We start from the raw sequence: 5556 nt of genomic DNA, 5'->3' as shown, positions 1-5556 counted from the left end.
AAGGTCTGCCAGAAGGTCTTCCTGTCTAATTAGCATGTTACCCTTTTATTCGTATAGATACTCTGTCCTTGGTAAATTATTTGGATAAAAAATGTACTTGGGAAAAAGTGGTCAACATTTTTTTAAGCTCATCTAGGTAGGATTTGTACTAAGGAAAGGGGTATTTGATAGTCACATTTTTAATAGGTGGACATTACCTTACTATTACATCCTTCTTATTTTTATTATACAAGAATTTAGAAACACCACTTTGCTATTCAGCAAAATCTTTATTTCCAAACTCTTAGACTGTGTATATAATGACTTAGTTTTATTTATTTTTTTCTGATTTAACTTGAAAGTGAATAGAAGCTGTATTGCTAATAGATACAATTTTAAGCCTTTTTAAGATAATGGCTATTTGTTTATATAGTGCTTTCAAGACTAAGAATTTTCTATGTAATCAGTTCTGAAATTACTTTGTGTCTCAATTGTCACATAGGCTGAAAAATGTTCTGTAAAGAGAATGACAAACAGAAGTATTCTTATCTAAATGAAAGAGTCAAATAAATAGCCAAGAAAAATTAGTACCTTTTCAGTAAAACTCTGATTTTTCTTGCTCACCTTTCACATTTCAATTTTTATTTCAGAAATATCTATAATAATATAATAGAATGTAATATGCAAATCTACCAAATGGCTGAACAGCAGAACGACCATCCAGACGACCATTGGGGCAACCACACTAAGACACCCACTGGCACCAGGCCAGCCAAGGCAGGTGCAAGGCGATTGGTCTGGAGCCTGGCCATTGCCACATGTTTGCTCTGCACAATGAGGCCCAGGCCACTGGCCAGTGGGGTAATCGATCAGTTGTGGGGGTCACTATTGCCCCAAAGAGGGAGGCCCAGGCCACTGACCAGCAGGCTGCTACAGGTGGGCAGGGTCTCCCTTTTTGAAAATCGCAGGGCTCCCAGACTTTGAAAAACGCACAGGCTAGACTGAGGGATCCCCACCTCGGGCCTCTCATAGTTAAATAACTTAGAGAAATTAATTCTATGATCATCTAATTCATTGTAAAATATTCCCAAAGATGAGTTAGTATATGCAGGTCCAAGCTCATTTTACTAAAGCAGCAGTAGGAGGCAGGCAAGATGTGAGAGTCCTGCAGCAGCAACTCCATGTAAAATATACTTTATGAGTAAAATATCCTTGTCTACCCTTCCAGCAACTAGTCTAAAAATTGTCTTATTTATATGTGCCATCCTAACAGAACTTCCAATGAATGAAGATGTTTGAAAGCTATCTTACAAAAAGATGCATGATAGTATTTGGCTGGCCTTTGTCTCAAGAATGGTTCACCAGGATAATAGTTACAAAAGAAATGCTGTTGTTATTGTTAATCGAACAATGAAAATGTGTACAGGTAGAGTATAGGAGGCAATAACCTGTCCTCTCATAATTAGAGCAAAAGGAATGTACTTCCATTAAAAAGAAGGGGGGGGGGGGAAGTAAACCTAAAGGCAGGGAACAATTTGTCCATCATGCAAGCAGCTGGCATCCCAAAAACTGTAAAAACTCCAGCTGGCACCTCACACTACCGACAACTAGCCAACTCTTCACGTGGGGAAAGTGCTGTATGATTTGATGTGAGAAAGCAACAAAACAGATATTTGTGAATAAATATTGGTTTGACAGGAAGTCAGACAAACTGAATTTTTTACTCGAAGACATGTACTTACGCACAAGGTGCCAAACATAATATCTATTTAAAGAAGGGGGAAAAAGTAGAGAAAATCTGCATCAGAGTGAAACTGAAGCAGATGGTGTAAATTGGTCCTTTGTTAGTCTTAAAAATTTAAAATAAAAATATCCTAAATTGGAGTCAAAAATAAAGAAATCTTTTTCATCAGAAACAAAACACTTCCAACATAACACCTACAACTTCTGGAAAATTTTTGCTTCCATTTTCAATCCCCTCAAAACCATATTTCTGACTCAATGTACTCAACCCAAACAAAACTCATGTGACTAAACGATTTTAAACATAGAATCCCAAAAATCTGCTGTTTATTGGTTGTAGTATAAGTAAATTCAGAGTCTATAACTGCCGTTGTCATGGAAAGTTAGAGATTTTTTTTTCATTTTAAGTTTTCAATGAAAGTTTTATATAATATTACTTTATTCCTGCATCTTCTCAATTGTTACCTTCTTGTATTTTCCCTTTTCCTTTCCTATTTGGCGAGATTTGGCTTTACATTCAAGGATGTTTTTCGGTCTTTGTCCAGCTTCAGTCTAGTGATAACCACCTTGCTGGGGTGAATGCCCACATGAATTGTTGTACCATTAGCTTTCTCCCGTTGCACTGCTTAAATGTAGATGACATACTTTTTCCTAAAAACCTTGGCTACTTTGCCAATTTGCTGCCCTTTGTAAGGTCCTCAAACAACCTGAACTTCATCATCCTTTAGGATGGGATGGACCAAACATTATACTTCTGCCTCGGCTCTTTGGAAAGAGGAGACGACATAATCTTCCTTCAGATGAGGGAAGGTGCATTGAAATGTCTTTTACAGTTCTTGCTCCAGTCAGAAGTCGCAAAGAGATTGAACTTCATTTTGAATGGGCTTGAGTATAAACACATTTAGCTCCCTCCAAAATTAATCAGGCCACCCATCCAGAACCTGGAAAATGCAGATCTCAAGTCCAAAATATCTTCCAATGGGCAGACATGGTGTGAAATTCCGTGGCTTTACTAAAAGCTATTTCAAGACAATTCTTTAGAAACTACACTGCCTACACCTGACTCCATATCCACAGGCCCTCCCCACTCCAACTCCCATTTCTGAATTGCAAAATGCTCTTTTGAAAGTGAGGTATTTTTAAAATGATGCCTCCTCATTTTAAAAATTGTTTCAGATCTAAGACACTGATTCTCCTTGAGGCCTTCTAAAAGTACAATATTATTATACTAGAGTCCCAGTGCATGAAAATCCGTGCACTCGGGGGGAGAGGGGTCCTTCAGCCTGGCCTGTGCCTTCTTAAAGTCCAGTACCCCCGGGGGAATGAACCTAAGCTGGCATTCAGACATTCCTCTGGCAGCCTGGGAGCCCTTGGGAGATGTCCAACTGATAGCTTAGGGGAGCGGGACTAAGTCTGATGTCCTTAGCGCTGCCAAGGAGGTGGGAGAAGCTCTGCTACCGCTATTTCACTTGCAGCCAGTCATCAGCCCAGCTAGTGCCTGAGTGGAGCTCCCCCTGTGGGAGAACATTGACCACCAAGGGGCAGTTCCTGCATTGTGTGTCTGCCCCCTAGTGGTCAGTGCGTATCATAGTGACTGGCTGTTCCACCATTAGGGTGAATTTGCATATTACCCTTTTATTATATGGGATTAACTCTAGCATCCTTTAATGTCCTAGTATGTGTTTATGTATCACACTAGCTAGCCAGTCCTAACTCTCCTGCCCAAAAGATATTTGCTTACATTTCCTCCCCAGAACTGTATGAAATAGCTCCCCTACTTGCAAGGGAATCCATCCGAGATGTGAGTATTAATATCTATAGTCTCTACAGTAGAGGAAAAGAAAGAGATGATGTACTCCACCCTAGAGCATCTACTAGAAAACACAGGTTTTGCTCTGTCAACTGCACAGAGAAGTTACAGATTTTACAACCCATGGAAGTGTTAGAAAAGTTCTAGTCTTAACCTTTTATAAAGAAAGATCTCCTTAAGGTGAAGAATTTAGGAGTGAAGAATTCAGAACATTTAAATTCCAGTTTTCCTATTGTACCAACACATGATGTTGTATCTAAAAGAAACAGAATTTAGGAAGATGTGGCAGTGATCATGATAAGGCACCAAACAGTACTCAGATATGGAGGAGCCTAGTTCTCACCCCATGACTAAGTGCATGTGGGGAGAATAAGACTATGATAAGTTGATACTTGAAAGAAGTGATGAAAATAACTGTGATTTGGATTTCCATAATACTGAAAAGTTGCGTGTTTAATATATACTATTGACCTCCCCCTCTATCTGTCAGAGCAAAAGAACAGATTTTTAATCCCAGTTCAGAGACACAAACTGGGTAAATTTACATGAGAAAATTTATATATATATATATATATATATATATATATATATATATATATATTAGTATAATATTTTAATTTATATTTATAGTATATAAATACACACACACACAGAGGCAAACACACTACATACATGCAGAGGCTAAGTTTAGCCTTCTACAAAGGAATGGTTTTTAAACTGTTACTTTAGTAAGAAAAACTTTTGGTATAATTTGTAAGAAAAGAAATGGGCCCTGGCCAGGCAGCTTGATTTGGTTAGAGCATTGTCCCAATATACCAAGGCTGTAGATGCGATGCTTGGTCAGGGCACAGACTAGTACAAGCAGCAGCCAATGAATGCTTAATGAGTGGAACTATTCCTGGTGAGAGGACAAGACCTTGGTTCTTGTTTTCTTGAAGGGAAGATTTCAATCAAGAGGAAAAGTGTAGAAAAGCAAGCAAGAAATTATTAACCACAGCAAAAATATACTTAGGACAGTGAAACAGGAAGGGCATAGAAGAAGCAACAGGTGAGCATAGGCTGGGCTGCTTTGGCTCACTGGGAAGTCAGAAAAAGGGGGCCTTGGAGACGGGTTCAAGGGGTTAGCCTGGGACAAACAGCCACTGCCCATTGCTCTCCTGGTTGCAAGTCTACTGGAGTATCTTGGAGTTTAGGAGATGCTTGCCTATAGGGGAAGGAGAAGGGGAAGTAAATGGCATGGATGTGCTCCCTGGAGAGAGAATGATGTCCTGGGACCTTCATTTTCTGGCATTTTAAAGACTGGGCATTTAAGGGACATCTTAGGAGAGGGTCAATAGAATATTCATCAGCTTTATGCTGGTGTACTACAATGAAATTTATTCTTTTGATTTGTCTGTCCTTAGGTATGGTTGGCAAATGGCACTAATTGGATTTCTGTTATCTGTCTCCCTGAGTAGGGTAATTTAAGCTATTAACTCTCTGGGTGGGGAGGAGAAGTACAACTCAGTATCTCTGGTTTAAAAAAGGTAGAATACCAGATAGCTATAAGCTGCAGTTTATCTGTCTTAGTTTTCCTATTCTGCTTATCCTGGAGTTTTCCTAGCTTCTTACTATCCTATAAAAGAACAACAAATTATTGTTTCTCTCTCTCTCTCTCTCTCTCTCTCTCTCTCTCTCTCTCTCTCTCTCTCATCGATCAATAAATAAATGAATTTAAAAGTACATAAATTTTATGTATTACATGCGAATGGAAGTTTCAAAACTGGTGCAAAACTCCACAGACTGCTCTGTTTTCCTTAGTCACCATGAAAGCATGCTTTGAAAGGATGCCCTGGAGAATCACCAACACCAATAAAAGGCATTGAAAAAGTGAGAGATAAACTTTTGCTGTATTAAGTGACTGAGTTCTGTTTATAACCTGTATTATCATAACTTATACAAAATAAATGTTTTAGCCTGCTTTAAATTTAACTAGATAATAATGTCCAACCTATATTAAAGAGCTCCTTTTAGATTAAATGAAT

General features: G+C 38.6%; 1 pseudogene across 1 annotated transcript; it reads right to left on the bottom strand.

Annotated features, from left to right (window-relative positions):
- Nucleotides 1-2160: 2160 nt before the first annotated feature.
- On the bottom strand, nt 2161-2596 carry LOC311618277 (large ribosomal subunit protein uL24-like; annotated as a pseudogene). The gene has a single exon. The product of its transcript is annotated as a large ribosomal subunit protein uL24-like (transcript).
- Between the last annotated feature and the right edge of the window lie 2960 nt (nt 2597-5556).

This window comes from Pipistrellus hanaki (assembly GCF_964339955.1).
Source record: "Pipistrellus hanaki genome assembly, chromosome: 2".
Taxonomy (NCBI): Eukaryota; Metazoa; Chordata; class Mammalia; order Chiroptera; family Vespertilionidae; genus Pipistrellus; species Pipistrellus hanaki.
This window is presented reverse-complemented; position numbering and strand designations above follow the sequence as displayed.